Raw genomic sequence first — 23,257 nt, 5'->3', positions numbered from 1 at the left:
CGGACATTCGAAACACAGCCCTTTCCAGGAGGGAATGCACTGCTTTTGGACCTTGGCGCCCAGCAAGAAGTCCTGGGACTCTTTTTCTGACCGATGGACCCCACTGACTTGCCTTTACCAAGCAGAAACTAAGGACCGGCCGATGGCTCTCTTTGCAAACGGACGCCATCAGACTGAGCCACGAGGCGTGCTGCAGGATAGCCCCTCCCCACCAAAAAGCAATGCCGTGACCTGGATTCGAACCGAGGCTGCTGCGGCCACAGCGCAGAGTACTAACCACTATACAATCACAGCCAGGCGCTGGGGGTGTAGGCAGCAACCCAGTGGAAAATGCTCAGCTCTGTGCTCTCGGGGCGGCCACCTACCTCGCCGGCGGCCACAGGTATTCCTCAAGTCTCCCCATTACAGTCACAGGTAAAATGCTGAGCAAAGGAAAAAAGAGAGGAAGCCAATCCCATGCCTGTCCCTTTTTCTGTCTTTCTCCACCCCTGGACCAAGTCCCTCCCCGTTTGTCTGGGCCATTGTCCTCATGCCCCTGTCCAACCTATTTCCCTTTCCATTTTTCCATGGAGAGGAATGTTTATGAGTTTGTACCCTATTTTTTAAGGCTTTGCTTTGGCAAGGCTGTTGCCTGCTGTGAGAAAAACAGAAGGGGGCTACCTGAACTGGTGTCACTGGCTGAAGCTTTTCTATAGTATATGGAAAAAGCTCAGAGCTCTGAAAATGGTTTTTTTTCTTTAAGATTCTCATGTTAGTGAGATGGTTTCCTAGCTAGCAGGGGACTGTTTTGTGATGTGCATTCTGCTGGCTCTTTGGTTTTGTATGTTTTTGGGAGGAACGGTGGAGGAGAGTATCACGGTTGAAGAGCAGCAAAGAAATGCATTGTTGTTTGTGTTAACGTTTGGTTTGTCCTAAGAGTGTATGGTTTGGAGTCATTTGTAACTCTTTGGTTAGTTATTGGTAACGGCTTCTTATTGGGCCCCTGAGTTGAAAAGCTGCTCTTGCAGATTTTAGTTTGTCATTGTTGGAAGGTCAGTTCAAGAGCTGCTTTCTTAGTCTAGTCCGTGAGGGTTCTTCCGCTGCCCTCCTTAATATACCTTCCAGAAGGTGATTGCATGGTTTCCCTCTTCTTCCCACCGAAGAGAAATTGTCCATCCCTTTCCTGTTGGGAAAACACCAGTGTTTTAACTTAGGAAACGGTCAACGTTTTGCCCAGACGAGGGCTAGTTCATAGGAGCAGAAGAAGAGGAAGGTTGTGGCCCTTTGAGTCAGATTCCTAGCGTTTCAGGCCAGAAGGAACCATCCGATCACCTCAGAGGGACTAAGGGGCACCAATGCCCCAAATGGCGAGGAATTGCTTTGATCCAATTGACTGTCTGTTTGAGCTAGGTCTGTGGGAAGGAGCAGAAAAGAGCCTCAGGGCTGCGGAATAGCGCTTGCATAGGCTTTCTTTGCCCTGTTTTGCTGTAAGAGTTAACAGTGAGAGATTGGTAGTCCAGGTCAGTGGGTGGGTTTATGGAAATTAGAAGTATAGAGGGGAAACTAGGGAGAGGAAGGCGTCTGCAAGACTTGTCTGTCTTTGAACAGAATTGTGTGTTAAGGGTTCTTGCTTCGAAGTCTTCCACTGGAGTCATTTCGGGGAAGTGATTCTCAGGTAGAGTTCCCGAGTTGTGGTGTTTGTTTCGTGTCTGGGAGCTCGTCCTGGTGAGGTCGAAATGGGTGGGCGCAGGGGTGTGCATGCGTGGCAGAGCGTGAGCATTGTTTCTTGGCTCCTTGGCTCCCAGATCAAAGCGTAGTGGAGGGTCAGTTTATTGCCATTACTCAGTCTGCTCATTTATTCGTGCCCACGGTTACCTATAACCTGTTTGTACGAATGATGTACCCTCACTGTTTGCTGCCTGTACCTTGAACTCACCCATGGTATAGCCCGCATTGGGGACATGACAGACTGTGTATATGTATATGCCGTCCAATACCCAAACGCTAATATCCCCCTACAAGCTGTATGTTACCCCCAATGACACAATAACTGATGCTTCAAAAACTGTGTATTGTTTATTTTTAAATATTTTCTAATAAATTTTCAAATATTCTCTAATAAACTTTAAATCTGTTCTTATCAGTTTAATCTCTGATATGTCCTTGATGTGAGGGCTGTTTATTAGCTTAATTTTTGAAGCAGGGGGGGTTAGAACAGAAGCTTGCTTTGTCTGCCCCATTCATCGACCTGGTATTGCAGTGCTTCCAGGAACGGTGTATCTCCTGTAGGGGAGAACCTTCTGGTTAGAAAAGCAGAAAAGAGTTGAACTAGGATACTTTCTTTAAAGCAGATGTTTTTTTGAAGTAGCAGAAAAATCTGGGTGTTTTTCTTTCTTTACAGTTTCTTGGAAGTGTTTTGTGAGACTATAGATGTAAGAAGTTCTTCTTTGTCTTGCTAGAGAATTATTTAAGAAGCTGGACTCCTTCTTTCTGCTGTGAGACTTTTCAACAGTATGAGGGACAAATGCTTTCCAGATTCTGGGTCTGTTGGGGAGATGGGGTTTTTTTGGTTTGTTTTTGTTTGTTTTTTGGGGGGTGGTTTGGGGTGGGGCAGTTGGAAATATTTGAGGTCACGTGTATATCCACAACTGCATGAGTTACATAGACTTCTCCCCACCCGGCCTACGTTCTATGTATCTTGGTTCGTAAGATCAAGACAAGGCACTAGGTGTCGTGCTGCGCCCGGCACACAGGGGACCCAATCCTGATTTTTTTCCCCCCAAGCCTACTGTAATCTAAATGCTCAATAATAACCCTTAGCTTCTCATTGTTTCCACCCTCACTATTGGAAAATCCCCAAAATCACGACAGTGGCTTACAAATCAGGAGGATTCTTTTTTAAAAAAATGTAATGTGGGTTCTCTTTCTTTCCCTTCTGGTTTTCTGAACCAGGCAAGCTATAAATTTACCTTTCTAGTATGGCCAGAGCCCCAGAGAACAGGAGCCCCCGGCGCCTGGGGCTGGCAGGCAGCGGGGCTCCTCACGGTTGTGTGTTCCACACTTTGATTTCACCCACCAAGTATCAAGTGTGAACTCCTCAGACATTAGAACAGCCTTAACATGGAGTCACAGACAGACCCCTTGGGCACCCTGACTCTATCTTGCCACCCAGGGGTAGTAGAAGCTGCTGTAACACGCAAGCTCTGTATGTCCTTTAGGGCTAACCCTAGCCAAACAGCCGGGATCCCTTGCTGCTGCTTAGAAGGTGTGCCGGCTCCCTGAAGTCCAAGCAGCATCGTGGGGAGGGGGGAACAACAGTTTCTTCCTGACAGGGATTTTTATTCCATTCCCCCAGAGCTCAAGCTGATGGGGGCAAGTGTTTGTGCAGGGCTCTGCCTCCTCGGAGGTGTGTGAGGAGGAGCAATCAACCAAGTCTTTTGTCCACGGATGATCCACAGTGGCTTGTCTGATGTCTCAGTCAGGGCCTTCTCTTGTTGGAAAGGAGATGACGCCTCTTCTGGTAAACTACCATTTCACACTTGGTAATACTTCTCTCCTGACTGGTGGCGTGGCGGCGGCAAGGGGGTTTACAGCTTTAGTGCCAACGCTTATATATCACCTTACAACATGGGCTACGGCTATTATAGGTGAGAATAATGCATGCAGCAACTCACGAGCTTGTCATAAACTCTAAACACGTTTTTATAAAGCTAATGCCTGTTTTAACAACACTAACAAACAGGTGAGCAAGACTAGTTTCCAGCCATGCGTTTGTCACTTTTCAGTAAGGCCTAGGGGCCTTGGCATGAGCTGGCACCTGGTCTGCCAGTGTCCGAAGAGGATCTGCCATCTCTTATCCCCAGGTGTCTGTACTGGGAGCAGTACTGTTCAACTTATTCATAAATGATCTGGGGAAAGGGCTAAACAGTGAGGTGGCAAAATTTGCAGATGATACAAAATTGCTCAAGAGAGTTAAGTCCCGGGCAGACCGCCAAGAGCCACAAAGAGATCTCACAAAACTGGGTGACGGGACAACCGAATGGCAGATGAACGTCGGTGCTCATAAGTGCAAAGTAATGCACATTGGCAAACATAATCCCAACTATCCCTGTAAAATGATGGGGTCTAAATTAGCTGTTACCACTCGAGAAAGAGATCTGGGAGTCGTCGTGGATAGTTCTTTGAAAACATCCACTCAATGTGCAGCGGAGCGTTGGGAATCATTAAGAAAGGGACAGGTAATAAGACAGAAACTATCATATCGCCTCAATATCAATCCATGGTACGCCCACATCTTGAATACTGCGTGCTGATGCGGTCGCCCCAATCTCAAAAAAGATATATGGGAATGGGAAAGATTCAGAAACGGACAACAAAGATGATGAGGGGATATGGACCAGCTTCCATCTAAGAAGAGATTCATAAGATTGGGACTTTTCATTTGGAAAAGAGATGACTAAAGGGGGATACGAGGGAGATCTATAAAACCATGACCGGCGTGGAGAAAGTAAATAAGGAAGAGTTATTTACTCCTTCTCATAACATACGAACTAGGGGTCACCAAATCAAATTAATAGGCAGCAGCTTTAAAACAAACAAAAGGAAGTCTTTCTTCACGCACCACACAGTCAACCTGTGGAACTCTTTGCCAGAGGATGTCGTGAAGGCCAAGACTGTAACAGGGTTCAAAAAGCACTAGATAAATTCATGGAGGATAGGTCCATCTATGGCGCTTTGCCAGCGGTATCCCTAGCTAGGTATCCCTGTTTGCCAGAAGCGGGGCATGGGCGACAGGGGATGGAGCACTTGATGATTCCCTGTTCTGTTCATTCCCTCTGGGGCACCTGGCATTGGACGCTGTCAGCAGACAGGATACTGGGCTAGGTCTTTAACTTGGAAGGGTAGCTGGGAAGACGGTAAATCAGACAGAACCCGTTGGACAAACCTCTTCATTTCCTTGTTATTGCCTGACTCCTTTATTCATTTCCTTTTCCTTATTTCCCAGCAGACCGACTAGCCACCAGATTTGGGTGCTAGCAGAGGGACCTGACGAGCTCCTTCTTTTCGGCAGCGTTGAACATGCCAGGGCACAGTCAGATTCTGGATGCTCATCTGAATGTAACGCCTAGCGCTCACCTTTATTTCTGTTTCTTAGCTCTTTTGGGCCATCGATCTTTGGTCTGACCCGTAGGATCCCTGCATTAGGAGAGATGGCTAATTAATGAGCCCATAAACCTTGGAAATCAAATGAAACCTGAAGTCCGTAGAAGACCTCGAAAGGCCCTTGGGGAGTGGAGTGCGAGCTGAGGAAGAGTTCCCTGCACAGCTTACCTCTCCATTCTCGTTTTCCTGTCCTGAGCGCAAAAGCCAGGAAGCAGCTCCGGGTAGGGAGGGGATACCATATGTGTGCAGTGGTTAGACAGGAAACAGCGAGGAACTGGACTCGTGTGGAGTGAAACAGTAAGCATCTTCTGTATGCCTGATGACTGCAGGTTTGAGAGAGTTATGTGGGAAGTGGAGGCTTTCGGTGGGCTTTCAGAGGAAATGTAATGGAAAGGCTGCAGAAAGTGGAATCCCAGGTTTTTAAACAATCCTCCACTAACACACCAAACAGCTCAGGTCTAGTTACTCATTCAAAATTAGAATAAAGTTACAGCAAGATTTCATCATAAATGAAGTCAAACCCTAAAGATTTCAGAACACAACTGCTACAAGGAGCAACGAGGAAAGCAATACAAAGTCAACCTTGTCTCAGAGAAAGGCAGTTAAACAATTTCTCTTTTTTAAAGCAGCATAATCTCCCCAAACGGAAGGGCACTGTTCCCGGAGAAGGGTCCTGGAGAGGGTTTTCCTCGTTGGTACCAGCCATCCACCTCCCCGAAAGGCGGGAGCTAGGTCGACGGAAGAATTCTTCCGACCAAGGCGCGGACTGACGTAGCCGCTCCAATTTACGTTCCCCGTGCAGACCTGGCCTGAGGGTCGGTGCGTGCTGAACAGTTAAGTCAAAACAGCTCCGTCCGTCAGAGGTGTGCAGAAGGGAAAACCCGCTCCTGGGCGACGCGGCCACGCCGCCCTAACCCCCAGCGTAGCTAAGGGCATTCGGGGAGGCGGTGGGTGGGCCTAAAGCGACGGAAAGCCCTCCTCCAGCATGGGGTTGTGACAACCTAGTCTCCGTAGCACAGACAGGGTGGCCACCAAGAGACAGGAACAGACAGCGAAAGCCAAAGCGGCCCCAGGGCAGAGGGCGAGGCTGCCTGTTGGACGAGGGGACCAGGTGGGACAGGCGTTTTGGACAGGCCGTCCTCCCGTCAAAGGCGGAAGAGCCTGAGAAGGAGGGCAGGGCAAGAAACTATAAGCAGGCAAAGAAGCAGAGCAGGCAGGCAGCTCCCCTTAGAGCCAAAGAAGGCACCGGTCCAAGCCCCCCCAAAAGCAGACTAGAGAGCAGACCAGCTGCAAAAGACCAGGGAAAGCCAAGAACACAGAGAGCCTTATAAGGACTGAGTAAAGTTTCAGAGCTGAGCTTTGCTTACAAGGAGGAACGACAAAGGTGCCCAAAAGTACAGGGCCTGTGGAAAAGAGCACTTCCAAAGGTACAGAAAAAAAAACCTGCTTTCCTTAGAGTCTGCTTTGCAGTACACTAAGCCTAAGCAGCCCATTTTTGGTTTTCTGTTGTTCTAACCAATTGCTAGGAGAAAGCGCGAACGCAGTCCCCCACTACCACAAATTATGCAGTCAAGTTTCCCGCATTTGGGGAAAATGCAGCACCTGCAGTGTAATGAATGAGCCTCAGCTTGGGAAAACTACCTTCATGATCATGGTATTTCCCCTGGCAGGTAAGTATGAGTTCCTGATGCCCGGCCGCCGCCCGCCCTCGCTCGCCCCGCACTTATAACACACGGGGCGGACCGACCGCCGTCCTCGCCCACACCGGCCCCCACAGCTGCCCCGATGCGTCCCCCAGAGCCCCTCCCTTCTCCACGCCGAGCTCCCGGTGCCAAAGTCGGGCCCTGCCTGGCAGCCTGCGTCCACTCCCACAATGCTCTGCTCGCACACAGATCTGCATACCCACTCACGCGGCTCCGCCCCTCCGCTCGGGCCCCGCCCCCTGCCCGCCCGGGCCGCCGCTCTTGCCTGCCCTGTAGTGGTAGGCGGGTCCCGTCCTGGGAAGCCAGGCCAGCAGAGAGACGACGTGGCCCACCTGCTGCTGGGGAAAGAGCACAGCTTGCATTTTGCTTCTCTCTCTCTCGCTCTCTCCCTCTCTCTCTCCCCCCACCGGAAGTTGGTCCAATACAAGAATGACCTCCCCTGCCTTGTCTCACGTCAGTTTCTCCTCAGGGCAGAAGGTCGGGCATTGTCAGCCACTCTCCAGAAACTGGAGGGCCACTCCATCCCTTTTGTTACCTGCCAAGTGAGGCTGAGTGCACTGGCAGGCAGCGCCGTTTGAAGAAGTGGAAGATTGGACAAATGACCAGGGAGGAGTATAAAAATATTGCTCAGGCACGCAGGCGTGAAATCGGGAAGGGCAACTCACGCTTGGAGTTGCAGCTAGCAAGAGATGTGAAGAGTAACAACAAGAAGGGTTTCTTCAGGGATCTTAGCAACAAGAAGAAAGTCAAGGAAAGTGTGGGCCCCTTACTGAATGAGGGAGGCGACCTAGTGACAGAGGATGTGGAAAAAGCTAATGTACTCAATGCTTCCCCCCCTCCCCCCTCCCCGTCTTCACGAACAAAATCATCTCCCAGACTGCTGCACTGGGCAGCACAGCATGGAGAGGAGGTGACCAGCCCTCTGTGGAGAAAGAAGTGCTTCGGGACTATTTAGAAAAGCTGGATGAGCACAAATCCATTGGGCCGGGTGCGCTGCATCCGAGGGTGCTAAAGGAGTTGGCGGGTGTGATTGCAGAGCCATTGGCTATTATCTTTGCAAATTCATGGCCATTGGGGGAGGTCCCAAATGACTGGGAAAAGGCTAATGTAGTGCCCATATTTAAAAGAGGGAAGAAAGAAGGAGGATCCGTGGAACTACAGGCCAGTCAGCCTCACCTCCAGTGATGTAATTGGTTAGTGCACAGTACTTGCAGAGCAGTGCTGAGAGCAGCTATGCTGAGATTGTGAGTTCAAACTTCGCCTGGAACACTGGTCATTAACCACTTGGCATCACCCCTTTATTTGGCCATGTGAAATGTACAATTCCAGCCCAGAAACACTGAGGAGGGGAGAAGTCAGAAATGCCCTCTTCAATTATTACCTCCTCTCCAGAGCACAGGTCAGAATCTACAATCCTTTCTCCCCCATTAGCCCCTGTGCCAGGATACCTCAAGCAGAGCCTGGAGTCTGCCTGTGCTGTCTGTACTATTGACAAAGACTAAGTGACAGGGACAAAACACTCAAATCCTGCCTGGTGCGGGGAGCCAGGTTTGCTCTTCAAATTCTGTCGTTGGTACATTTCCAGGTCTGGGAATGTCCCACAACAGCATTTAATGGGAAGCTGCCTGCAGAACAGTTACACTGCACAGAGCTCCTGTGGAGGAGGGGTGGGAATTAGTAACATTTTGAGGATCGTTTGGGAAATGAGCCTTTGCTGACAAGGTTTGTCTCAGTTCTTATTTCACCTTCAGGTGTTATGTTGAGGGATCTTTAGTATATTTTTGGGAGGTTAATAACTATCTCCTCAACTTTATTTACTCAACTTAAAATTTGGTGTCACTTGATTTTTGCATCTCCCTGTGAAAATACAACTGACACGTGTGGCTTTCTACAGGGGGCCATGATGTTAAAGTTGGGGAATTCAGTCTCTGTACTTCTGGGGGGGGGTTTGCTTTTTTACAGCTGCCTCACGGCCAGGCACACCGGGCTGTTAGCTGCACCCACTATTCCTTGCCAGGGCCCCCTGCTGAACCCTGGGGGCTGCACTGCAGTTCTGGGGTGACTCTGCAGGGGGAGAAGCTGCTGTGGAGCAATGTAGAGCAGGTGCAGGAAGGAGACGAGGTCACTATTCACATTCTGAGCTGCACAATTTTCCAAATTTGGGACTAGATTCATAGATTCATAGACTTAAGGTCAGAAGGGACCATTATGATCATCTAGTCTGACCTCCTGCACAATGCAGGCCACAGAATCTCACCCACCCACTCCTGTAACAAACCCCTAACCTATGTCTGAGTTATTGAAGTCCTCAAATCGTGGCTTAAACACCTCAAGGTGCAGGGAATCCTCCAGCAAATGACCCGTGCCCCACACTGCAGAGGAAGGCGAATGTCCGAGAACAATTCTAAGGGGGAAGGTGAACGCAGAGCAGTGACACTGGAGATGCCCAGACCTCCAGTGGGGGCAGTGTGGAAATTAATAATGGGAAGGTCATTTGCGAAATTATTTGTCACCGACAAGATTTGTCTCTGTTCCTATTTCACGCTGTGGTATTAGTTAGAGAAATCAGGACAGATTTTTACTATATTGATTAAACACTTAATTTTATTTAATCAAGCCAAAAACTTAGCGTCACTTATTCTTTCTCTGTCCTAGCAAGAATTAATTGAATTTTGTGACTTTCTGGAAAGTGCAGCGAGATTAAATGTGGGGAATTCAGTCTCTGTGTTTGTGAGCTGATGTTTTCCTCTCACAGGTCAGTGCCTGCATTGAAATACCAAGAGGGATCTAAGGGCTGGTGTACGCTGGGCACTTCACTGGCAGAGCAACATCTCTCAGGGTGTGAAAAACCCACACCCCAAAACCCATAGAGTTAAGGTGACCTAAGACCTGGTTAGATAGTGCTAAATGGAAGGAAGAATTGTTCTGTTAATGCAGCTATTACAGGGATGGGAAAACCCCTCCAGTCAGTGTCTACTCCAAAGTGCTATAGCAGTGCCAGAGCAGCATTTTAAGTGTAGACAGAGTGAAACTAGACTTAGCTCCACTTCACACTGTGGATGCTTAGGAACTGAGACTACAATAACAACAACAGCAGTAGCACACTGCTTGTGTAGTTGGCAGGATTTGAACCTGCACAAGGAGACCCCAATGGATTTCTAGTCCATCGCCTTAACCACTCAGCCACAACTACTTGACATACCCCCAACTTCATTACATGATGATTCTCTTTTCACTGAATTGTCACTTCAAATTGTTTGCTCAGACCAGCTTCCCCAGCACGCTCATGGCTGCATTAGTGTAAGTGTGTCCTGGGCTGAACAGCGAGAATTCCTGCCCATTTCCCTTCCGGTTGGAACATGATTAGAGTGTGTTTGTGTGAATGACATTGCTGTAGATTGTTGTTTATTCCCCCCTCTGACAATTCAGACAGTCCCTTTCCTAGTCAAATCTCCAGCACATCGTTCCAATAGCAGGGGTCAGGATTTCTCTGGGGCACTGAAGGCTGGTGTGTGAATTCAGTCTTGCATTCCACCCTTGATGTTTCATGGACTAACAACAGCAGCAGAAAGAAAGAGCCGAGACAATATCTCCCTGCCAGCGATGCAGGTGCTACGTCCCCTCTGTCTGACCATCGCCATTGCAGGAGAGAAGGGTTCACTGGAATCGAATGCCCTGGCTCAGACCAGAGACACAGGGAGATTTTGCTGTTTATGGATCTGTGCAAAGGAAATGTTGTCTCTGTGTGAAACTGAGGTCAGAAATGAAACGTCCACATGGTGGCCCAATGCTCTAGGGAACGTGGGTGAAGGACTCAGGCTGAGAAATGATTTAACAGGGGTTTGTATCAATTTATTGCCCTGATTAAAATCTATGGCTAAAAGCAGCCACTGTTGTTAGTACTTGTACCTGTGTAGGGACACCCCAGTGGGTGTCAAGTCCACTGCCTTCACCAGGGGCAGTCGATTATTTTAGCAAAGTACAAATTTCTTGGTCAAGGCCTAGACTCCAGAAAAAACAATACACTGCTGATAAGAAGAATTATATATAAAGATTTTGCCGCCACCATGGGCATAACTATGATGTGTCGTGTTTCACTCTTAATATCTGGTGCCACCTCCTTTCCCTTTAGCCTTGTAGTTGACCAAGGGCAAAGCTGAACATCTCCTCAGATACCAGGGAGTGTTTATGTCCATTCCTGCGAGCTACACAGGGGTTTGATGTTGCTGCTTTCAATCCCAATAAAGGTAATAATTGGAGATATACCAATTTCCTAGAAGTGGAAGGGACCTTGAAAGGTCATCAAATCAAATCCAGCCCTGTGTGTTCACTAGCAGGACCAAGTACTGATTTTGCCCCAGACCCCTGAGTGGCCCCCTCAAGGATTGAATTCATAACCTTGTATTTAGCAGGCCAATGCTCAAACCACTGAGCTATCCCTCCCCCAAACCCTCTGGTTCTGCTCGGATAAGGAACAATTCAGGCTGTCACTGAACTGAAGGAGGAAGATCAGTTTTTGACAGGGAGAGGGACGCCTCCTCTTAAAGGTGTTTGTCTGGCTGGCAGTCCTGGTTCCCAGGTCTCGCCCGTGGGGCTCCAGCAGTTTTGGGACTGGGTCACTCCCTTGGCCCCACCTGCCACCCCCAGGCGCTCCCCCTCCAGGGGCCCCGTCAGTTCAGCGGTGCTGAGCAGCATCTGCCTGCTCACTCCAGTGGCTGCCGGTCCCTCCCAGAGTCTGCACGCCCTCCTTCCCCACCCCCCACCCCCAAACTCCCTCCCACAACCTGCACCCCCTCCCTGCACACACCCCCTCCCGCCCAGAGCCTGCACCCCCACCCCTCCTCCTGTTCCCCCTACCCCCTGCCCCAGCACAGAGCCTGCACCTGTTATACCAATATAATAAAAACCAGCAGGATCTTATTAAGAGGGATAAGGCAAAGATGCCACATTTATTGTAAATACCATAACAAAACAAAAGACAATGTTTTTCCTACTTGTTTCTATTACTACTTATTCCTTATACACACACACATATTCATCCACACAATCATTCATTCAGGTTCTGTATAGATGTTATAGTTACCAGCCTAGATGTTGCTCATGCCAAGTTACTGGCCAGGTATCTTGGTCATGAGGATGGAGCCGAGTCTGTATCTGATGCTCCTGGAGGCTGGCAGCAGAACCATAGACTCAAAGTCCTTATTCTTTAGAGTCCAGTTTTATAGGGATTTTTCCCTATGTTAGTTCATAGGAGTTGCTTCATTCTGCTGTTGCTAAATCAATCAGCAGGTGGCTGGCTTCGTGTTGTTAGATGTTTTGTTTTTCCTTCCTTTGAGGTGTGGTGGGTGGATTCCAGTTTGCCCTCCGGGGGTCATCTGGTTGATCCCACTTGACACCTTCTTCAGCCAACACTGAATTCTTCAGGCTGGTAACTCCCTAACCATTCATTCACATACATTCTCTATCTTAATCACATCTATTTCACTGTCTCTTTACCTTTTGGGGTGTGACCAATTTATGTGAGACTCCCTGTCTTTTAACAATCAAAGATAAAGTGAGATGAAAACTTACGAGGGTGGGGGTCTCTATTTATACACTATAACAGCTACTGTTTTGGCTTACTTAGAGTTAATTAATGTTTAACAAGTTTTATACAAAGTATTTCTTTGAGCAGGCTTCACACAGACACAGCTGGTGGCTTGCAGGTTAGAACCACAAATTTACTTTTAACATAAACCTTTACCCAGCACCCAAACTCCCAGAGCCATAACAAGGAATTTTTGTGCCTGAGGCAAGGGCCGGCTCCAGGCTCTTTGGCGGCAGGTCCCTGAGTCCCTGTCGGAGGGAAGGACCTGCCGCCCAATTGCTGCCAAAGAAGCAGCAGTGGTAGAGCTGCCGCTGAAGCGCCACTGATCGTGGTAGAGCTGCGCCCCTCCACTTTGCGTGCCCGAGGCAAGTGCCTCACTCGCCTGGCCCATGTTACGGCGCTGCAAACTCCATCCCAGAGCCTGCACCCCTCCTGCACCCCAATCCCCAGCCCCAACCCAGGGCCTGCACCCTAGACCTCCTCCCCCCACCCAAACTCCCTTCCAGAGACCAGCCTCTCACACCTTCTGCACCCAAACTCCCTCCCAGAGCCTGCACCCCTCCTGCACCCCAGTTCCCAGCCCCAGCCCAGGGCCTGAACCCTAGACCTCCTCCCCCCACCCAAACTCCCCTGTGTTTTCCATCATTTCTATCCTAAGGAACACACCCTCCCCCTCCCCCACACATTGTCACACAGAACCTTCTCCCCTTGAGCCCCATCCCACCCCTACCCCTCTCCCCCACACACGCCATGGGACACAGCCTCTCGGTGACTCACCCAGATGAGGGCTTGTCTCTGCATCTCCCCAACAGGGGAGCAGAGAGCCAAAAGGGCCACAGGAGACCAATGGAGCTAGGCAGGGATAGAAAAGACTTCCCTTCCCTTCCCAAGCGTCCCGTTAATCTCACCCATGGGACGTTCCAGCACCGGGTGGGCTCAAAGCACCAACCTTCCCCTCAGCAACGGAAGGGGGAACCAGCTCTAGCACATGGAAGGAGGCTCCCACCTCTGCTGCTGCCATCCTGCAGCCTTTCATATGGATTTGTTTTAGCTAATGCAACCCCCTCAACCCCTAATCCATCCATGAATCAAGGAGAAAAAAACTCTCAATCAGGCACCAGGGGTGCAGTGGGTTAGTACACAGAACTCATAATAGTAGTGCTGAGTGGAGTGATATTGAAGTTGTGAGCTCACCTTAATGTACAGGACTTATAATAGCAGTGCTCAGTGGAGTCATGCTGAAGTTGTGAGTTCAAGCCTCACCTACAGCACTAATTTTCTTTAAGCAAATGGCTTCTGCCAATCATTTTGCCCTGCAGAAAATACAATTGCAGCTCAGAAGACACCAGGGTCCCCTTGCTTTACAAAGAGCAGGGCAGATTCCACAGATCTCCCAGGCTCTGCTCTCCACCAGCCGCCTGTGTCAGGAGGGGTCGAGCAGAGCCCAGAGCACTGCCCCCAACTCCCCCTCAGTCTTTGCTCCCCAAACCATCTGTGTGTTCACCCTCTTCGCTGTGAGACTCAAACCCTGCCTGGCTTTCTGTATGTCGGTGTGGTTTTCATCTGTTGTGTTGATGTGCATGTGGGTCCTGTGTGATTTTGGTGGATGCCTGGCATAGTTTTGTGTGTGTGGGTGTGTGTATGATTTTTGCATGCAGATTGTTTTTTGCTTAGTATTCTTTTGGTATGTGGGTTTTGTGTTTCCTGTTGTGGGCTTTTGCTGTATTTTTTGGTGTGGATTTGTTCTTTCTATATTTTGTGAGGTTTTCCTTTTTGTGTATATGGCTCTGTGTGCTGTGCGGGTTTGGTTTTTGTTTATGTCTGTGTGGGTCTGTGCAGTGTGTGATTTTCTCATTCTTTCTGTGTGGGTTTGTCTCTCCGTTTGTATCTTCATGTGTAAATTCACTGGAACTTTTCAAACTCTCCACAGCTTTGCCAATTTTCACCAGGAATTTTTCTCCATTAACAAATTCTCACTTGTTCCCTACCAGTTGGTGACCATTGCCCCAGGGGCCTGTCAGTCTCAGGGTCCTGATTTCCCATTGGCCCTTCCCCCTTCTATTGGTGCTGGGAACTAGCCAACCAAAAACCCCACTCAGTTTTAGTAAAGGGCCAACAGTCCCTTACACAAGCCGGCCCTGTGAGGGTTACCACTGTGCAGAGAAGCTAGCACAAGCTGGTCCCATGGTGTAATGGGTAGCACTCAGGACTCTGAATCCTGCAATCTGAGTTCAAATCTCAGTGGGACCTTTGGTTTGTGGTGAAGCCCTAGAGCTCACACTGCTCCACTTCCCTGTCTCCTGTTGGACAAGAATAAGTCTTTCCCCTCCTGTTGGGTGACTCAGGTGCTGTGGGGGGTCAGGGCTCTATAGCTGGTTACTGGTGCTTGAGGGTTGGGATTCTCATGGCTTCACCTGGTGCCCACAAGTCTGGCACTTGCTGCTGTGCTTTTCCTCTTGCCTACCTGGCTCTTGAAGGAAGCAGGGTCAGGGCTGGGCAGGCGGGAGCCCAGCACTCCTCCTCCTCTGGGCACCTAGTGCAGAGGCGGCTGGTACTGACAGCTACAAGGGAAGGCTTAAAAGCTGCAGGGCAAGAGGAGGGGAGAACCATGCCTATGTGTGGCCAGCAGACAGCCACAGAGACACCTGGCCAGGCTGCTCTCTGCAATGCCAAACCCCCACTGAAGGCCACAGGGCGGCTGCTGATGCTCTGTGGCCAACATCAGAAGAGGGTAGGAAAGCAGGGCCAGCCCCCCTGGTGGGGCCTCTGACCATTCCCACTCATGGTGCTGACTTTGGCAGTGGAGCCGCCCATTTTCTTTGGCAAGTCAGGAAGGGCAAAGGCGAGACTGGAAGCCCCTGGGGCTCATGCCCCAGCCTTTGTGACACCCAACCCCCAACTCCTTCCCGGGGCTCTAGCTGAAGCCAGAGCATTGGCCTGAGCGGCCAAGAAGAGGTTCCAGCCCTGAAGGGAGCAGGACTTGCAGCACAAAGTGAGCACAACCACGAGGGGACTCAAATCCTGAATCATCTGATGCACAGGGAGATGCCTTATCCTTTAGGCCACATGATGAGAGGGTCTAAGCTCTTCTTTGGAAAAGTCGGACACTGTGTTTCTCAGGTCATCTGCTGAGGGGGCTGAGACTCTCTGGGCACAAGAAGTCAAGTTCCCAGCGACACGTGAGACTTAATTCTCTGGAGCCAGGTGCAGGGTTTTGACAGGGAGGCTCAGGCATGGGGGACTGGGGTGCAGCGGACGGATCGGCTGTCTAGGTGTGGAGATTTAGTCACACTGAGGCACAGGAGGGAGGAGGAGGAGGAATCCTGCTGACAGGCACTGGCTGTGCAGAAAAAGAGGAGGGGTTGCTGGGACTTTTTTGCCTCTCTTTTGCTTGCCTGCTCACTCTTGAGGTGAACGGTGAAGATGCTTTCCAACAAACCCAGGTAGCTCAATTGGTAGAGCATCAGGCTCTTAATCTGAGGGGCCAGGGTTCAAGCCCCTGTCTGGGTGCTCAGCTTTTAAGTTGCCTTGTGTGCCAGGAGCCAAACTCTGTTCACAGCCACACAGGGATTCCCAGAAGCTGTGGCCATTTCCTGGAAAGATTCCTTTCCTTAGCAATCAGGAGAGAGGCTGCAGGTGCAGAAAGCGCAGTCTCTGGCCTCCAGGAAGTGCTGTGGGGCAAGGAGCTGAGAAAGCCCAGAGGGAGAGCAGCAGAGATGGGGGGAAGGGAGAGAGAGAAGCAATGACAACAGAGGGCAAGTGTAAAGGGGGCATCTGGTCTGGCTATTGTGGGGAACTTCCCTGCTTTATATACAACCCTGGTGGAATTGGCCAGTGGAAAGATCTGAGTCCCCACCCCCTTACCCAGAGGCTGCCTGACCTCGAGGACTGTTAGGATACAGAGATTCAGGCCTGTCTGCAAAGGCCTGTACTTTAAGAATTTAGGTGTATTTTTATCACTTAGCTAGTTATAGAGGTATAAAAGAAAGAATAAAAAATCACTGTCTGTTTGTGTAATGGCCTTCTCTTACTGTGACAGTCTGAGGCCTGGTTCTTCGGCTAAGCAGCAAAGGCAGCCATAAGCTGGGAAGTGTATGGTCACAGTCACACATTCCCAACTAGTCACACTGAAATAAGGTGCGATTGGACTGATATTCCTATCACCTCCAGAGAAAGGGAAACTTAGTTTGGTAGCATCCTGTCTGGCAAGAACTCACTTATCAATAGACGCAGCTGGAAAACCCTTATGTCAGTATAAATGTAGTTGTGAAATCCTCACTTCTATATTGTTTTGTATGTTTATTTGCATGGTCTCTGTCTGGTTCTGTGATTGTTTCTGTCTGCTGTATAATTAATTTTGTTGGGTGTAAACCAATGAAGGTGGTGGAATATAATTGGTTAAATAACCATGTTACAGTATGTTAGGATCGGTTAGTTACATTTCAGTAAAATGATTGGTTAAGGAATAGCTAAGCAAAACTCAGGTTTTACTATATAGTCTGCAGTCAATCAGGACGGTTGGGGGGAGTGGGGAAATGGGAACAGGGACTGGGGATGGGGGAATTGGGATCATGTTTTTCTACAGGGGAAAATGGGAACGGGGATGGGAACAGAAACAGGGATACAGACAAGGCTCTGTGGTGTCAGAGCTGGGAAGGGGGATACTGAGAAAGGAAATTGGAATCATTGCTTGCTGGACGTTCACCCCAATAAACATTGAATTGTTTGCACCTTTGGACTTCGGGTATTGTTGCTCTCTGTTCATGTGAGAAGGACCAGGGAAGTGAGAGGGTGAAGGAATAAGCCCTCTAACACTGTCATTTGTTGCTCTAGGCTCCATATGTACGTGCACATTCACATCCCACTCCTGACACAATCATTGTCCTCTATCTGACGAAATAGCCTAATTTCAACCTCTCCTGTAACATTACACCTCCAACTATTTAGCATTTGTAGGAGAGAAGTTGGAGGGAATCCAAACATCTTCAAAAGTGGTGCATTTAGAGCCCCTAGCTGGGTAAATTCCAAGCTCCTTACCCAGAAGAATCTTGGCGTGGCTTGAGGGGGGCAGGCTTGGCTGGTCAATATAGAGGGGGAGGGAGAAGGGTACATGGACAGTGTAGAATGTGAGACTCATAAGCTGTGGTTATGTGCTCTGAGAGTTATCCCCTTGCTTTCCATTTAAGGTCAGGGAGGGATATTATAACCAAGTGTTCTGGCAAAACTTTTCCCCCAGCCTGGTCAGTGAATCCTATGGTGAGAAACTTTCTGTGCATTTCAGTTTCTTGAATTGTTGGATGGGGCCTGAGGTGCTGAAAGGGAAATGTCCATGGAAAACTTGGACATCACTGTTGTCCAAAAAAAGGCAGGTGTTAGACACAATTGCTTCTCGTATTCTCGTGGAATCTGAGTCTAGCTGAAGAATTTCTGTCTATCCTAGAGAGAATCATTCCATTGTAAATATAAATGCAATGAGATCTTCAGGTTGAGTCAGCGCCTTTTAAAAATATTTAGTGAGCAAAAAGCCATTCTTTGCCTTGTTGATAAGGACAAGAAGCCCTCTTTGCCTTTCCATTTCAAATGCGAAATGAATGGAGATTTTCATTGAAAAACTTCTGGTTTTTAGGGGGAATTGAACCCAGGCCATGGCTGTTAAAACACCAGAACCCACTGCTTAAAGCACCAGGGAAGACTGTTTTTCTCTGACAGCCAGTGTTGTTTTTCTCAGCCTCCTACTTCACCAATGTCAGCTCTGAGTGCAGTTAAGCTCTGGAATAGGCTCCCAAAGGCATCTGTGGTGTCTCCGTCCTCAGAGGTTTTTAAGAACAGGTTGAACAAACCTCTGTCGAGGATACTCTGCATATACTTGGTCCCATAGACAACCTGCTCTGGCTCTATCTGCTACCTTCATCGTGTTTGGATGTAAAGGTGGGAAATTGGCCCCTCTTTCAAGTTTAAATGTTGTAACTTCTACATCTAGACTGGGGTGGCCAACCTGAGCCAACGTAACTGCCAAACGTGCACCTTTGTATGCAACTGCTGAGTCAGTTGTGAACCTTGCTACCATTATCATTATCCCTTTGAAATGATGATGGTGATGGACACTTGGCTCTATATCCCAGAGTGCCCTGGACATCTACAGGCTGCATTAGCCAATCCAACCATTTGGCACTTACAGATGGGCACCTCTGTATTGTGCCTGAGTCTTGTACAGCTATGAATGGCTGGTAGATGCCGATATTTTCCCCTCTTTTTAACCAGCACTAATACCCAGCCAGGCCAGGGCTGGGAAGAGAGAGAGCAGCAGGTTTCCCCTATTGTGACCATCTCGCTTTTTCTTGACTAGCTTCACCTCTGCACCAACTTGTTCTTTTCACATGTGAGCCTGGCTAGCTCAGTTGGCAGAGCATCAGACTTTTAATCTGAGGGTCCAGGGTTCAAGTCCCTGTTCAGGTGAAAAACTTCTTACTGTGATTATAAAAATCTGTCTTTCTGGAGTCTTGTTCAGTGTTACTCTTTCTCTCCAGGATTTTGCCTTTCCTAAGAAGGGCCTTCCTGTGGGGGGGATTGAAGGAGCAACTCCTTGACATCCCCTCTGTCCTTGCAGGCTGGAGGAATAAAGTCCTCTGGGCATATAGCATGTTCCTCCCCTGCAGACACAAACACACAGAATAGTCATAAGGAATTAGAATTAGAATCCACCACTTTCCTTGGGAGCTTGTTCCTGTCGTGAATCATCCTCGCTGTTGAATATTTGTGCCTTAGTTGTAATATGAATTTGTCTCTTTTCACCTTCCAGCCATTGGGTCTTGTTATGCCTTTCTCTGCTCGATTAAAGAGCCCTTTAATACCCAATCTTTTCTCTCCATTAAGGCCCTTCAACACTTCAGTGAAATCACCTTTCAATCTTCTTTTGATAAGCTAAACAGGTTGAGCTCGTTCAATAGCAAAGAGCAACCAAATGTTCTGAGGGCTGGAGAAAAATGTCTTCTAGGGAAAGTGGTGGATTCTCCATCTCCTGATGTCATTTAATGAAGACTAGATCCCTTTCTGGAATGTGTTTGTCCCAAAAGTAGCTATTGTGTTATACAGGAGGCCTGTGATATGCAGGGGGTCAGATTAGATGCTCTAATGGTCTCTTCTGGCCATAAAGTCAACTAATTTCTGAAAAACTGAGTGTAGCATTGGGAGCAGCATCTGATGTTTTCCTGTCTAGCCGGCTTGCTTCCTAGAACGAACACTCCTTGAGTGGGGTGATCCACAAGGAGTAGCTCAAACCTCCAAAGTGCCTGGGCAGGGGCAGGATATTAGCACAGCAAGGGAGGGGTGTGGCAGTGACATCACAAAGGCCTTTTTCAGGACCTCAGACTATTGGTCAAAAGTGGTGGGGAGGTGGTGACCTTACAGAGAGATGCTGACATCAGGCAGGCAGGACAGGGGCGAGGGGCCAGGGAAACATCAGAGACCCCTGTGGCTTTGCTTCAGCAAGTCTCCTTCTCCAGGTCTCTCTTTGAGGACTGAGAGAGTATTCGGGTTCAGGCACGTGAGTGCCAGGAGGAACCTCTTTTGAGTTTTCTCCTTCCCTTTTAGTGATTTTACTAGAAAACAGAAGTCCCTGTTTAGAAGGTAAGAGCCTCCTCAAGGGAAGGGGTGTCATGGGTGTGTCACAGTTCAGATGCCAGTGGCCCCCCTACACTGTCAGGAAGTTCCCACCACCCTGCTCTGTGTTCGCAGGGCGGGAGAGAGCAGCATCCACGGCAGTGATTTGCTCCTGGCTAGTGGAGCAGAGCAGCAGGTTCAGCTGTCAGAACTTCCCAGAGCGATGAAAGGGGAAGGGCCCCTGGCTCTGTAGCAGGAATGCAGGGCAGGCGAGTTCACGGCAGGCATTGTGGGATACTGGGGAAGGCCAGCTATGGTGATATAATGAACAGCAGCATTTACTCTGTTACTTTAAGTTTGCTGCAAAAAGCTCTAGCCCTCTCATTGAAGTTGTATTATTTTGTCAGCAAAACAGGGCACTTTTGTCGCCAGACGTGGCATTGCAGTGTGTACACCAGCCACAAGCTACCGACCGAGAGAGCGTTGTGTGTTTTTCACACACCTGAGCAATATAATTCTGCTGAAACAACTTTGTAGTGCAGACCTGGCCAAAGATTCACTCACACACTGCTTGCAAGGAAAACCTCACCTGCTCCTCTGCTTTGCAGAATCCAAACACAAGCAAAGCTTGTTAGGCCCTGGTAGCAATGGCAGAGAGTCAGGTGTGGGCAGACAGTAGGTTATAGTTGCCCCCGGGCACCATGGCTTAGCTGACTAAAGCTTCTGTTTTGTAAACAGGAGATCCTAGGTTCAACGCCCAGTGGTGCCTTGTTGACTGGTTGTTGGGGCACCTGGTATTGGCTACTGTCAGAAGACAAGATTCAGAGCTAGGTGGCCCTTTGGTCTAGCCCAGTACAGTTTTCATTATGTTTTAAATAACACTCACAGGCATTGATAACAGAATTACTGAAGGTTTGGGAGTTAGGAGCGGGTAGGTCAGTGGTCCAGTCCCCACACAGATGACCCCCTCCGTCTGGGACAGGGGCAGGTCGGAGCTCTCCCCCAAATGCTCATTGTGGCTGCCAGAATCTGTGAGCAGCTTGTTTAGTTTACAGCAAAGGTTGAGTCCTGCTTTGTGCACTGTGTGTGAGAATGAAAATCCTAAACCGACCTTTGAAATATCGAATGCAGCAGGACGTGTTATTGTCCCTGCCCCAGAGCAGACAGACCAATGGAGAAATGCCGTCGAGTCCAAGGTAACACTCCACTGGCATTTTACCTTTTTTGCTGGCTAAACTCCTTCTTATCTGCCTGGCCCAGGCTGTCCTCTGCCTCAGCTGCTGCTCCCGGCCTGCTCTAGAGTCAAACGCGCAGGGCCCCCAAAGGAACAGAGGCTGGGACAGGGCAGCAGCCTGGGCTGGGCTGGGAAGATGCTGGGAGTTCTCGTTCCCTGAGAACTGGCCTGGCTCCCTTCTCAACAGCAAACAAATCAATTCCACGTCCCCTCCCCAGAAAAACCAGCCTGGATCCAAGGGCAGCAGGGGACGATTCCCGCCAGTTCCCACCGAGGCAGGAGAGAAGCCAGGGCATTTCTAGCAGAGCTTATGGAACTGAGGTGGGGAAACCAGCCTTTAATAACAGGCAGTTCCAGTTTAAGCTCAGTGTTTTTAACAATTTCTACAACATTAAATAACCCTTTAATCATAGTGTCACCATCCATAAAATTGCTTCAGCCTCCTAAGTGCCCAACTAAAAATCTTTTCAAATCCAAGGGAGTGGAGATCAGTCAATGTTCAGAGTCATCCCACATAAAAGAATCATGTTGTGGTACATAGTGGCCCCATTGCCTTTCCCTCCTCCTCCAGAGTAAGAATGTGATCAGCTCACACTGAGGGGGTGCAACACCCCTCCCTTGGTCTCTATGCTAGAGCTGCTATCAGCTCAGTGTCCTTCCCACAAGAGTTGGCTGCTGAGAGGGTTGCGATGGGGTAAATGAAGGCAGAGGAGGATTGTTCCTGGTGGGTTTTCTTTGTGTGTCTCTGTGATCCTGCTGGAGGAAGCATGATTTGAGTTTGTTTCAGTGGCTTGGGTTGGGCTGAGGTTGTGACCCTGAGCACAGGGGTTCCTGTGCTCTCTGCTCCTAGCCCCTCAGGGAATGGACAATGGAGCAGCTTCAGAAAGTGGATAGAAAGAAGCCTAAGAAAGTGTAGCATAAGTGAGAAGGAGAAACAACCTTGTCAGCTCCCTGGTGGTCTAGTGGTTAGGATTTGGCCATTTCCCTGTCAAGGTCTGGGTTCAATTCCCAGTCAGGAAAAAGTGACTTTAAACTAAAACTGCTTCTGTTATTCTTCACTTACAACATAAACAAATCCATGGTATTTTCCTGATTCCCCCATCTTCCCAGTGTCTCCATGGCAGGGCTGGCTCCAGGCACCAGCACAGCAAGCAGGTCCCTGGGGTGGTCAATGGAAAGGGGAGGCTTCAGCAGCAATTCGCCCCTCTCAGAGGGAAGGACTTTAGGCCAAAAGCAGCAGAGGTAGAGCTGCCGTTGATTGCAGCTTTTTTATTTTTTTTTCCACTTGGGGCGGCAAAAACACTGGAACTGGCCCTGCTCCATGGAAGACAATTTGTTAAATCCCAGATGAGTGCAGTTCTATCAGTTCTCAGCCTGAGTCCTTAGGTCTTAATCCTGAGGATATTGTCCCACCATGGGGCCATTTCCCACCTCTCTTTCCTAGGGAAGCACAATTTTCCTTGCACAGACACAGGAACAGCAAGATCTTTCTCTGTCCCTTGTGCAAAGCAGGGGGCCAAATTCCACGGAAACAATGGACAAGCAGGGGGCCCTGGGCACATCCAGCCCTGGCCGTGAGATGTTCCCTCCCCTCTTTCTTTATGCCCCTGTTGTTATTTCATGGATTGTCTGGGATGGGGGAAAAGCTGAGTTCACTCCAGGTGGAGGGGAAAAGAACCCTGAAAATCTCAGGATCCAACCCCTGCTACCAAGATCACTGAGGTGCTGGGAATCTGCATGGGAAAGGGACTGTGTGAATTGTCAAGGTGGGGAATGAATAACAATTTACAACTAGATCCACCTCATTAACCACTGACACAGGCTAATCCTGCTGCAGCTAGAAGGGAAACTGGGAGTGATTCTTTGCTGTTCAGCCATGGAAACAGTGACCCAATTGCACCACAGTGAATGTGCTGGGGAAAGCTGGACTTCACAGGCAGGTGGCAATAGCAGATCCTAGAAATACCTGGAGCTCCCCACAGCACTTTTACC

At 49.1% G+C, this 23,257-nt stretch overlaps 5 non-coding genes and 1 pseudogene across 5 annotated transcripts; 4 read left to right on the top strand and 2 right to left on the bottom strand.

Moving 5' to 3' along the window:
* Positions 1-2,075: 2,075 nt before the first annotated feature.
* Positions 2,076-2,264, top strand: LOC123358158. Its single transcript, XR_006575645.1, has one exon. It is a non-coding gene; the product is annotated as a U2 spliceosomal RNA (small nuclear RNA).
* Positions 2,265-6,665: 4,401 nt separating this feature from the next.
* LOC123358157 lies at positions 6,666-6,820 on the bottom strand (annotated as a pseudogene).
* A 3,136-nt stretch (positions 6,821-9,956) lies between these two features.
* Positions 9,957-10,038, bottom strand: TRNAS-AGA. Its single transcript has one exon. It is a non-coding gene; the product is annotated as a tRNA-Ser (tRNA).
* A 4,572-nt stretch (positions 10,039-14,610) lies between these two features.
* Positions 14,611-14,682, top strand: TRNAQ-CUG. The gene has a single exon. It is a non-coding gene; the product is annotated as a tRNA-Gln (tRNA).
* A 1,187-nt stretch (positions 14,683-15,869) lies between these two features.
* TRNAK-CUU lies at positions 15,870-15,942 on the top strand. The gene has a single exon. It is a non-coding gene; the product is annotated as a tRNA-Lys (tRNA).
* Positions 15,943-18,815: 2,873 nt separating this feature from the next.
* Positions 18,816-18,888, top strand: TRNAK-UUU. The gene has a single exon. It is a non-coding gene; the product is annotated as a tRNA-Lys (tRNA).
* Positions 18,889-23,257: the final 4,369 nt, after the last annotated feature.

The sequence above is a fragment of the Mauremys mutica genome, unplaced genomic scaffold, assembly GCF_020497125.1.
Source record: "Mauremys mutica isolate MM-2020 ecotype Southern unplaced genomic scaffold, ASM2049712v1 001519F_np12_obj, whole genome shotgun sequence".
Classification (NCBI taxonomy): Eukaryota; Metazoa; Chordata; order Testudines; family Geoemydidae; genus Mauremys; species Mauremys mutica.
The sequence above is the reverse complement of the archived record's forward strand: the minus strand, read 5'-3'. Positions and strand labels throughout refer to the sequence as shown.